The 13,133-nt window shown below is 37.6% G+C and overlaps 1 protein-coding gene across 2 annotated transcripts in view; it reads right to left on the reverse strand.

Annotated features, from left to right (window-relative positions):
* GRXCR1 (glutaredoxin and cysteine rich domain containing 1) overlaps nt 1-13,133 on the reverse strand; it is a 339,136-nt gene that overhangs the window by 25,119 nt on the left and 300,884 nt on the right. The window contains exon 2 of one of the 2 annotated variants that reach the window (XR_003680592.1): nt 11,819-13,018. The exons of the other annotated variant lie outside the window; for it this stretch is intronic. The gene's annotated coding sequence lies outside the window, so the exon portion shown is untranslated. Of the gene's footprint in view, nt 1-11,818; nt 13,019-13,133 lie in introns of those variants that run through there. 2 annotated transcript variants of the gene reach the window in all.

Genomic DNA, 13,133 nt, shown 5'->3' on the forward strand with positions numbered 1-13,133 from the left:
AAAAAAAAAAAAAAAAAAAAAAAGGTGGGGGTCCCTCATGTAAAACATTGGGATGAAAGACTGAATTGTGTAACTTATTAAAAAGAAAAGGTGATACAACATTTGAGGACTTTCCAGACCATAAAATTTCTCAGTTAAGTTGTAGAATGGCTAAAGTATTCTTTATTATGGGGGATTTAACTAGCTTTCGACTAGGACTCTAAAGAGTCAAAAAGGAAGGAGAGTTAGTGAAAAACACTGCCGAAGAAAATTGAGTTGATTATTTTTCTGGGACAACATGGATATTTAATCACTCAGCAGGAAAAATGTTTCAGGAAGATTCATATGGTGACAGTTATTGAGAAACATAATTAGTTGATCAAAATGTCAATTAAAATTTCATAAATAGGAGGGAGCTCCTACTTGAATGGGACTTAATCCCAGATGGGACCCAAGGATGTTTAGACACAGATAGGTTACTAAAGACTCATCACTGAAGCTTATACATTCAATACAAATTACTTTATTTTAAATATTACTATCTTAGTAAAATTATCAAAAGATTGAGGCACCACCCCTACCTAGTTGCTACCTATAAAGACTTCTCTGTAGTGAAGTTCATGTTCGTGAAGTAAAGTAGATATCCCAGTTTTACAAAGTTCTACAATGCAAAGAGTCATGGGGCTGTCTAATAATTTTGTTTGTTTAATTCATAAGAATAACCCGATGCATCTTTCAGGATCCCAGAAGGAAACTGGGGTGTCCAAAGAGTTTAATGGAAGGGCATTTAATGAAGGGCTCAACTACAGAAGCATGGACAGCATTAAGTAAACCAACAGGTTTGATGAAGCACCCAGGTGCTGGCAAAAACGGGAAGCTGTTACTACACTGGAGTCTAATGTTCACGAGGAAGGTGTTGTTATTACAGAACCCAACAAAAGATGTAGCCATGGGAAAGGAGCCAAAAGGAACTCAGGGTCTGCTCAAACTGCACCTCAGAATGAAGGGACCAAAGAAAATAAATACCTCTGTATCCTGCCTCACTCAGATATCCTGCTCTAGCCTCCCTCTGACTGATGTCAGAGGACAAAGGCATTTGAGTGGTGCAGTCTGTAACGTTTGCCCAGAGCAGGCTAGAGAAGGGGAGACAATGAATCTGGAAAAGAAAACAGAAAGTAATGAACCCATCCAGCAATGAATTAGATGATTCCTTTCATTCTACTGGGGTTGATCCCTATTAAGAGTCCATTTATTATGTGTCTTCAGAACAAGAGAATAAGGATGATGATCATCTTCCTTTAATTCTAAGGGGAAGGAGATCATATGGGTAACAGAATATGCTGGGAAGGCTGTAGCTTTGGGGTTAAAATAGTGGGCTCAGCCACTGATTAAAATCTGTCTCTGCTACTTATTTGGTGTGTGAGTTTGGGCAGTTAACCCCTCCAAACCTCAGCTTTCTCAGCTATAAAATGAAGAGAAAAATATCTCTATCATGTAGGTTGTAAGAAATAAATGAGGTAATGCCTGTTATGTGCTTAGCATTGTGCCAGGCCTTGGAAATGAGAATATTTGTTTCTTCTTGTTGTTTTCAGCACACTAGTAGAAGAAATGTATTTTCCATTTAGTTTAATTCCAAAGATGTGTTTGGAAAGACTCATTGTCAACTGCTTTCTTTTTTGAAATCAACTGCAGTGACCTTCTCATAGGGGGACTATCCTTCTTCTATATTAATAGTGTAGATAGAATACTAATTACCTCTGCTCCACTATCACCATCCATGCTCCATTCTCCTTTTTAGTTAGAAAATCCCCTGAGAATTCTTTGGGCAGAGCATATAGTGAAATCCTATTTTTCTCAGCCTCTGTGTGGTTAGGTGCAGCCAAATGACTGAGTCGTTGCCAGTGAGATGTGAGCAGGAGTAATGCATTCAGCTTCCAAGCCATACTCCTAAAAGCAGGTAGATCATCCTCTACTTACTGGCTTTTCTTACCTTTTAATAAGCTGGAAAAAAATGTGACGGAATTGAGTTTTTCTGAACCATGAAGTGAGGACTCACCCTGAAGGGAGGTGCAATAAGTTAGAAGAATCACTCTTGGAGAAGAGACAATCTGTACCCCCGCACCACATCCAACTCAGACTTCTTTGAGAGACAAATAAATATCTACCTTGTTTAAACCAATAACCTATGCATGATTCACACAGAGGATAGAAAACTACAGACTTATACAGATGTATAGGTATGTATGTATAAATATATATATATGTATAGGTGTATATGTGCATAGATATACATATATATATAGAGAGAGAGAGAGAGAGAGACAGAGAGAGAGAGAGATTTATGTGGAGATGAGACAGAGGTAGAGATGAAGAGATAGGATGAGGATGACATCAGAGTGAGTTGGAGGCCAACCCAAACTCTTGGGTACTGCCCAAAATTTAAGATTTTTTTTTAGCTGCAAGATTTAGGAAAAAAGTAAAACAGAGTGACAATAATAACCGGGTCCAGAGAGATTTCCTTTAGCTATTTTTGGACTCTTTCCTCCATTTCTCCAGGGACTCTCCTTGACAGAACTATCTCCTGTTCCAGAAAAGCAAATCAAGGTACTAATTTTGTAGGCAGGTTCAAGAAGGATGAATAAACTCAGGTCTCTAAATCCGGATTGAGAATAAAGCTTGGTACTCCTTTATCATCTCCTTTTGTCCTGGCATCTGTGGCCTCCAAAGAAAGCGAGCTTGGCATTTTCTCAGAGTACAAGGCTTCTGTGAGTCCTCTCTTGGCTGTTTCAGTGGGTAGGACAATACCAGGAGTTCAGTTCTTAAGGGTTGTGGAGGAAGGAGTGAGAGCAGTGACACAGTAGTAGACCCTAGGAGAAGCCTCTTCTCTACGGAGAAGCTTAATGAGCACCTACCATTAACCACATGCTCTGCAAGCAGCACTCTTTTTTTTTTTAATTAATTAATTTATTTATTTTTGGCTGTGTTGGGTCTTCGTTTCTGTGCGAGGGCTTTCTCCAGTTGCGGTAAGCGGGGGCCACTCTTCATCGCGGTGCGCACGCCTCTCACCATCGCGGCCTCTCTTGTTGCGGAGCACAGGCTCCGGACGCGCAGGCTCAGTAATTGTGGCCCACGGGCCCAGTTTCTCCGCGGCATGTGGGATCTTCCCAGACCAGGGCTCGAACCCGTGTCCCCTGCATTGGCAGGCGGATTCTTAACCACTGCGCCACCAGGGAAGCCCAAGCATCACTCTTTTACTCTTCACTGCTTCCCTGCAAGTTGTCTTGTAAAATCCTTAGTTTTAAAAATAGGGAAACTAAGACTCAAAGAAATTGTAAAAGTATTTTAAGAGTACTTGCTCAAGATCACCCCACAGCTAACAGCTGGCAAGGTCAAGATTGCAATCTAAGTCTACCTGGCTCTAAAGTCTATGCTTTTCTTCACCGAACTTCACTTTTTGTCACTTATAAATATATATATGTTTTTAAAGTAATATCTACTTTTAAGGGACACTATGAGACTATAACATGATATTAACACACGTTAAATCACTGTTAATATAGAACATAGAAAGTGCTTAATAATAGTATCAGTTAATATTAATGATATACTTACCATTGCTATTATTATTATACTAAAACACTATGATAGTAATATACATTTTGTCTAATGTTAAGTGATGGTAGATAATAAAGAACATAGATTTTAGACCTTGTCATTTCTTATGCCTCACAGAGTGTTTCGGCATTTCATTTATGCCCTCAGGGTAGGCAAACTTATGCTGTAAAGTTCTGACTTGTGTATCTCTATTTTCCTTCCTGTGAAGAACAAAAGCAAATAGATGGAAATAGAGGTCGTTTGTTAAAGGACATAGGCAGGTCTATTTCAGGGACTCCAGAGAATAAATATATAGTCTCCTGTTTAAAGGGTGGGCTAATCCATGAAATGACCATTTATCTTCCATCCACTTAATAAGGCAAAGTACAGTCACAGATAAAAGGTAATATACTAAATACTAAAAAGATTTTAAAAACTAAGAAATGAAAACATACCCAAAGCAGTAAAAGGTAAAATATAAAAGTAGATTCCAAGAATAAGTTTAATATAATCAATGAAAGCTAGATAAAAGTTAGCAAATAAAAACTAGGGAAAAAATACTAGTGCAATAAAATATTATAACCGAAGTCACAGCAGGCTAAGAAAATTAAGATAAAGAGAGCCCAGGAACATTCTGGAAATAAAACAAAAACTATTTGAAAATATAAAATTAACCAGTTAAGGCATTATAAAGTGGGAAAATAAAAGCCAAGGAATTTTATTAGAATGTATAAATGTGGCTGCCTCTAAGACCTAAAGTGTAAACCCTCATATGGAAACTCTCCAGGCTTTTAAGGCCAGTTACTTAGATAGATTATTTCCCTGGCTTTATTCCTGCTCACCGCCAATCTCTACTCCATGCAGAGATCAGAATAAGCTTTTACAAAGTCAAAATGGTCACCTCATTTGCCATTCCCCTCATTAAAAACATTGAACACTTTTGCCTTCTATTTATACCAGAAGCCAGACCATGATCTATAGGATCCTGTGCAGCATGGCCCCGTCTAACTCTCTAACCTACTTCACAGCCTCACCTCTGTCTCAAGCTCATGATCTTCCCATTGGGCTTTCTTTCCATTTTCTTACAGCTCCTAGAATACGCCAGCTCTTTCCTGCCTTAGAGCATCAGCACCTGCTTGAATGTACAGAAGCTCTACAGTCAGAATTAACAGCTCCCAGGGTCCCTTTATGGTGGGCTCATTGTAATGTCCCAAGTCTTAGCTTCAAGTCTCAGATCCTAAAACAGACCTTCTCTGATCACCCATATTAATTAATCTCTTTTCCTAATTACTCTAGATCTCAGATCCTGTTAACTTCATAGCAAACTTCAGTCTGTAATTTAGTACCTGTTTATTTACCTGTTCCTCTCCTCTAATAGAATGTAAGCTCCATGAGAGCAGAGACAACAGCTATTTAATTCAACACTGTATATAATTGGCACCTAGCATGGAGCCAGACTCATCAGTATCTCACAAATATTTGCTGAATGAAAGACCATGCTGTGGGCTTCTTTTTCAAAGCTTTGGCCTCCCTAGTAGATAAAAACCCTCAAGATCAGAACCAAGGAACAGAAAGTAAAATGATTGGTCTCCATGCCCTTCGCCCATGTCCAGCATCTCACGCCCCATATGTACTGCCTCCCGCAGATATTAGTGTTAGGATAACTCAGTACAGAAAGAGGAGATGCTGCAGCCTGGCTCCTTGATGCCTATAATTTGCAATCTGGTCACAGTCTCCTTTCCTGCAGTGGCTCTTTGTTCTTGAACAACATAACGTTGAACAGCATGGCATTGCCATCAGTGCCACTTACTATGGTTCAACATAATAAATACACATCGGTCCACAAAAAAAAAGGGAGCATAGAATTAAAGCTAAAGAATGTGCTACAAATAATAAAATGTACCCAATCAGCCTCTCAAAGGCTGCTGCAACACACAGATATATTTTTAAATTAAAGATTTTAATTAAATTAAGATTAAATTTTAAAATTTAAGTGAATTAAAGAAAAAAACCTCAGAAACTAAACTCTCACTCAATACAGGTCTCGTATTTATCAGACCATAAGTATCAGTACCTCCTTTTCCTGTGAGACCAAGATAAACTATCATATCCTTGCTCCCCGTATTTGCAAGCAGGATAAAAGAGGACAGGAAACAGGGAAAAGGCACAGCGTTGGTTCCTGTAGCCCAGCATTTAGGGACGAAATCAGCTAAAATATAAGGAGGATATCCAACACAAGCCCAAACAATTACAAGCAAACCATTTGGAAGCTTTCAGTGAGGTACATATACTGTTAAGAACCTACATTTTGAAGAGTATAAATAAATAGATTTCTCCTCCAGAAAAACTCCACATAAATCCAGATACCTTTCCTTACAGTGCAGAATAAATAACTGTCACTGATTCCTGACTTCAGTGTTTTAAATTGGATACCTTCCAAGAGTCAAAAACTCAATTAAGAGAATAAGCTGGAGCCTTCACAAAGTCTAGCATCAAGCCCCATGCCAAACTATCATCCACTAAGTCATGATGGGCCTCAGCCCTTGCTCAAGGTGAATTCAAAAACTAACTAAATAAAAAGACAACTGTATTTGGGAAAAACAAAAGAAATAAAGTAGAGGCTCACTGCAAACACAGTTGATTGATGACCAACGAAGGAAAATTTGACATTAGTACAAAGGCATCCAATAAGCTCTGAGAAAGATGTAAGAGTTGAATTGAAGGAGGAAAAAAATGCCTACCACTGTACACATTGTCCCTAGTATATGGCTGAAAAAAATATGAATTGGTTTATAGTCCACTTCCCCTGGTATGTTTTTGTAATAACACAATCAGCATAGGCTGACATATCACAACAGGTAACAAAATGTTCATTAAGTAGAAGTTAATCTCCAGCAGCCATCTGATATCAAACCATCTTAGGAATTTAGTGGGCTTGTTGTTTACTAACCAATGCCTACAAACTAAGGAGCCAACCATATACTTTTGATGAGTTTAAGAGCTTGTCTTCTTCTTAGGAGTTAGTGAATGAAAGCTGTTTTCTTAATTCTGTGTATGATGACTTCTATACAAGTTTTTAAAAATTTCTAACAGTTGCTCCAAGCAAGATACCTTTTAAGGGTTAAAGCTGTTTTGGGGACAAGTCTTAATTTGCGGGTATCTTGAGGGGAAAAGTGGGCCTAAGGGTGGGACAGGGATAGCAGCTCAGAAAGAGTAAAGGAGAATGGCCTCACTGCTCTGCAGGAGACACATATTCTCTTCACTTTCAAAGAAAGGGGAGAGGGCAGAAGAGAGGGCAAGGAGGGGAGGGTGTGCAGTGATAAGTCTCGGGGTGATCTAAGGCCCTGTGGTGAAGAAACCTGAAGGGGTCATGCAGTCAAAAGGACTTTGAAGAAGTTCCTGCTTAATCGGAAGCTGCTTTGTCAAAACAAGTTTGTTCAGTGCAAAGCAAGTTCCTTCTCTCTGTTCAGTATTCCTCTGAGTCTCCAGTAAATTCTGCTCCCACGTGCTCTGTAGGTATCATGTACAGAGAAACCAGAAAAGGCCTGAGTTTCACATCAAGGCTGACTCTGGTGCAGGAAAGAACCTACACAAAGGAGAAATACGTAATGTTTAGAACAAATGATTTCCTGTGGGGAAATGCTATAAATGTGGGAGTAAGGTTTGCCTGCTCTAATGCAGAACATGTTGTATTTGCTTCTTTTTAAGAGCATGAACAGATTCTTCTTGTCCTTGTAAAACCTGGCTACTCCAATGACTTTTTATTCAGTCATTTATATTTTTACAATTTATCATTAACTTGTAGTTCTGTAATATTGTCTTCAGAAATTGTGATTTTCATATTTTCCATTTTTTGAGATGTGTTGAAATAGTCTTTGTGCTCTACTTAGTCACATGTACGTGGAGCACATTGATTATGTAAATAAAAGTATGGAGCTCTCTATTGATGAGGTTGAAGTTTCAGTGTATGTTCCTTTCAAGTTTATTTCTATGTTAAGAAAAGAAAGGGGGCTTCCCTGGTGGCACAGTGGTTAAGAATCCACCTGCCAGTGCAGGGGACACAGGTACGAGCCCTAGTCCGGGAGGATCCCACATGCCGCGGAGCAACTAAGCCCATGCACCATAACTACTGAAGCCCACATGCCTAGAGCCTGTGCTCCGCAACAAGAGAAGCCACCACAATGAGCAGCCCACACACCACAACGAAGAGTAGCCCCGCTCGCCGCAACTAGAGAAAGCCTGCGTGCAGCAACGAAGACCCAACGCAGCCAAAAATCAATCAATCAATCAATCAATTTATTTTTTTAAAAAAGGAAAAGAAAAGAAAGGAATCCATGAATCAATGAAAGTATGAATAGAAAGGGAGGGGAGGAATTTGGTAATTTTTTAGACAAAGTACATTCAAGTGATAGGAAGCATAATCCGAGGTTGGTGGCTGAGAATACAGATTCTGTATTCAGAAAGCCCTGCTCTAGACTTTGCACTACCACTTCCATGTGGAACTTGGGTAGGTTTCTTAATCTCTCACAACCTCAGTCCTTTTATTTTTAAAAGGAGGGTAATAATAGCATCTACCTCATAAAGCTGGCAGGATGTAGTGAGATCCTGCATGTAAAGCATTTACCACTGTGCCTGTCACAAAGGACTCAATAAATGTAAGATTTTTAAAAAGTATTAAACTCTTTCCTATTTTAAAATATAAGTTTTATATTCAGATATGGTGAGACCAACAGATCAGGAGATGACTGCCCTTGAAAAATAGCTGTTAATAGCTGTTAACACTCACAGTTCCCACAAAGAAGGGGCACACCACACCATGCATGGGCCAAACAGGGAACACAGGCTTTGGCCAAAGAATGTGGGCAAGAGACTGTCTTGTGGTTTCCACAGGAAATGGAAGGCAGGATGAGCAAGTTTAGAATTGGCTAATTTGAATAATTTTAGGGGGCTTTGGGGTAAAGGCACTGTCTCTAGTGGCTGGGTACCCAGCCCTAGGATGACTAGGAAAGAGGGATAGTGGCCCTGAGTGTGATAGAGAAGATAAATGAGGGTGTGGCTCTGGATCGGTTGGTTTGCATATCAAAGAATCACTCCTGGGCAAAGTGTTTGCCATCTCTAGGAATTAGTTATCCCTGGGAAGGGCACTCCCTCCAGTGTCAGCTACACACGTTTATGATTCTCTTCTGCCACAAATTTTAGTAGGAGTTTGAACATTTGACAGGATATGGCCTGTGTAAACAGACACACAATGTTTCTGCTCATTAAAATTGCAATTTCCAGATCTACTCTGTGACCAATACTAACCATTATCATAAAAGTATCAAGACAGTACGTTGTACCTCTTAAATTTACACAATGTTATACATCAAATATATTTCAATTTTTTAAATTAAAAAATAAATAACCCATATAGCTGATTCACCTTGTTATACAGCAGAAACTAACACAACATTGTAAAGCAATTATACTCCAATAAAGATGTCAAAAATAAATAAATAAATAACCACCAAATATCTGAGGTATCATACTTATGGGTAATAATCTCCTACTAATATAGAATATGTCTACATATATCAATTAAAATATCCAGAGACATACAGAGAAGTTTGTATGTCATTCATTTGCTCAACAAATTGCCAAAATGGCTACAGACTAAGCATGATAAGGGACTAAACTAACGTAGTGGGAATTAAGCAAAAGAAACAGAAGTAAATAATATTCAGGAAGAAGAACCAAGACTACTTGGTGGCCAAGAGACTGTAACCGGGGTGACCATCCCATTGCGAGGAAAGAGATAAAGAGGGGAATATACATGCATATTGTAAGATATTTATATTTTATTAATATGTCTGTTTTATTAATATAAAATATTAATTTATAAAATTTATAGTATTTATTGGAGTTTATTGTTTATACAGTCAGTACGTTATTTTACCATCTTTTATCATTTCAATTTTGAGGGTACATTACAGAGTCATCCTCAAAACACTAATAATTAAAGACGACAGCTCTCCACAGTAAATCTAAATGTGTAGGATTTATGGTTTTGCTGTCTAAATTCACAACAAAGAGAATACTTGACAATTTTTAAAGAAAAAAAGCTTGGTCTCAGGCAAATCTGTTATTTTACTAGGGTTATAAAAATACATTTTCTAAATACATAGATTATTAGTCAAGATTTCTTCATTGTGCAAACCAAAGGGCCCACATATCAAAAGCACAAGTTGGAAAAACTAAGACAATTTATTCTCCAAGTAACTTTACGTCAAAGTTAAAGATGACTTATTAGGGTTATAAAATAGCACTGGATGTAGTAAATTTATGTCTCTGCTTTGTTCCCTGTCATTTTGTAACCAAAGCTATTTCTACTCTGCCATAATGTGTATTTTTAATCAGACAGTATTAGCCACAGCAGAGCAAACCACAAGTCACAAGGACAGATGACTATAACTCTTATTTATGTTAGAGATAGAGTTCTGTGACATTGCATATAAAGCAGGATTTATAAATCAAATTAAATTTCTACTTCACTTCCATAATAATTTTGCTTCTAATGAAATTATTTTGACCCTAAATTTCAAATTTAAGAACATTTTAAAAATACATACATTTTTCTTCAGGTTTCTAAAGTAATATCAATAGTCTAAAAAAATAACATACACTCTTTATTGATTAAATGCTGCCTATGATAAAGCAGAATGGTGAAGAAATCTGAAAGCTTCAGGATGTTTATATTTGAGGAGTTCTCTGGTACGATTAAACAGTAGCAGGTAAAGCCTGGTATTGTCTGATATCTGTCCTGAGCAAGTATACCATAGTTTTGCTTTAAACAACTTCTAAGCTCTCAGACTAAAGAAGACCTTATCCTGAGCTGAGTGGACCCTCCAGTTTTTCAAAGATAAAACTGTTTACTCTGCACATCACCTTAGAAGAGAGCCACTAAAAATTTAAAATAGCATTCTCTAATTTACCAATTCATTTTATTGATCTAAAGTGTGGCATGCATATACTTCATGTTCTTTTTAAGGCAGTAAATGTGCTGGCATTTTAGTAAGATTAGCACCATATGTGGCTTTCCTCAATGTCACTCACTTCAGTTGTGTACATAGGATTGTACGTATACTCTTTACAATGAGGATATAGTAAACTAGTGACTCCTAGTGGTGGTACATAACTGTGCAAATATGTATTTCCAGCAAAGTCAAAAAGAATGGAAAAAATCAAAAATCAAAAATTTTTCCCTTCCAAAATAAAAATATTATTGCCATCAGAAATATTTTTAAGTGGATCATTTCTGCACATGCTAACAAAATACACGTATAAATAAACATTTTTAAAATTCCTTATAATAAAAAGCACATGGCAAAGTATGCAAAGAAGGGAAACTAAAATTTATTAATGGATATTGCTAAACTGTAACAATAACGCAATATTCCCATCTCTGGAATTTTGTCTGAAAAATATATTTCAACAGGAACAAAGGTCTATATCCAACATAATCTATAAAGCAAACCCCCAAACTGGAAACCTTAATTTCCAACAAGAGGTAAATGTTTTAACAAATTCAAATATGTCACCACTATGACTTATAATAAAATCATTCTCAAGTTTAATTATAAGTACTAGGGGAAAAAATGAAAAATGTTCTTGATAAAATATTATGCTTAACAAATACTGTAAAAATGGTCCATTTATTGTGAATGCCACCATAGAAGTACATATATGCATGTATATACAAACTGGAAGGCAATATAAAAAAATGAACATGATTGTTTTAAGGCAGTAATTTTATATGTTTCTTTTATTAAAGGCAATTTTTCTAGAGCAGTTTTAGTTTCACAACAAAATTGAAAGTACAGAGATTTCCCATATACTCCCTACACCTTCACATGCATAGCCTATCCTGTTATCAACATCCTCCACCAGAGTGGTACATTTGTTACAATTGATGAACTTACACTGATGCATCATTATCACCCAAAGTCCATAGTTTACGTGAGGGTTTACTTTTGGTGTTGTATATTCTATGAGTTTAGATAAATGTATAATGATATGTATCTATCATAGTATCATACAGAGTATTGTCCCTAAAAATCTTCACTAAGTATTTTAATGTTTAAAAATCATTCATCTTCCCAATAAAAAATGTTAAAGATAATGTCTATATTGCAAATTTATTTCAGAGTAACATGTAAGGATGAGCTATAATGAACTTTTCAAAACTCACATCTAATCAGGTCTTTCCAACTTCTACTCATCTCTTCCTCCCTAATCCCCTAGACTGGGTAAAGGTATCTTATTAGGTGTTCTCAAAGACCCTATTCCTTTTCCTCAGAACAAAGCTCTCACTTTGTGATTATACACTCATTAGGGTGATGGCTAGTTTGTATCTTCCACTAGATTATGAGAGAAAGACTGTATATATAGGACGCACACAAGAAAATTTATGGAACATATTGAATAGCAGCACATACTCAAGAAGATATTTTACTTGCACAACTTCCTGTTCCCACTGCAGTAGGAGCTGGACCAGAGCAAGGCGTAGCTGTGGTCCTTCATTCATTTTGGCAATTTTCACCAATCCACATAAGAATTTTGATGATCTTAGAATTACCTAGCACTCTGTGGTTCATAGGAATCTCTGTCTTTTCATTTCCTCTTGTTTATCAACCCCTCAGATTATCTTGAATAAGAGACATTGAAGGAATGAGGATTTTGTCCTTGGTCCTCCTTTGTCCTTGTCTCCTGCAGCTGATTCTGCCCATACTCTCTTGCACAGGACTCCAGCTCCTAACTAGTTCTCTCCATCCTTCTTGATACAATCCAAATTGACCGACACTTGTGGTTAATCTACAAGAACAATGCGTCTCTTTAAAGAACAATCCTTGGCCAGTTATTCCTTGGACCTGGTGAACTTCTACTGACCTACTCTTGCTACAGCCCTGTAAAACATTTTGTCCTCCTTTCCCAAGTAAGAGAGCTCCTTCCACGCCTTCTCGTGGTCAGCATTACCAAATAAAGGCTTATGCTCACAGAGCTCTGGTTGACTTCCTCCTGCACTTGCTTCTTTATGAAAGAGATGAACAAGAGACAACATGTCTGTTCTACTCTTCAGAATATACACAGCATTCATCACAATCACTGATACTTACTTGGATCCTAATAATGTTTCTCAGTTGAAAATATGCCACTGAAATCTAGAACTTATGGTTCAGAAGTTGACGCAATAGGCTAAGGTAAAAGTCTATACCCTCACTATATTTTCCCACTTTTTCAGCTCATGCAGAGATGCATCAAGGAATTAATAACCCAGAGTCCAGAAAAAGCAAGAAGGAGACAGTGAAGAAGATAAAGGGAGTGTTTCTGAGATGTTATGGAGGTGAATTGCTCCTATCTGGCCAGGACCACATTTTCAGCTGTTCCTTGAATTTCATGTATGTTTTGCCTGTGAAAAGAAAAACACTCTTTAGTTCGAAGGAAGGAAGGAAGGAAGGAAGGAAGGAAGGAAGGAAGGAAGGAAGGAAGGAAGGATGGGAGGGAGGGAGGGAGGGGGGGAGGGG

Source organism: Physeter macrocephalus, chromosome 7, assembly GCF_002837175.3.
Source record: "Physeter macrocephalus isolate SW-GA chromosome 7, ASM283717v5, whole genome shotgun sequence".
NCBI classification, from domain to species: domain Eukaryota; kingdom Metazoa; phylum Chordata; class Mammalia; order Artiodactyla; family Physeteridae; genus Physeter; species Physeter macrocephalus.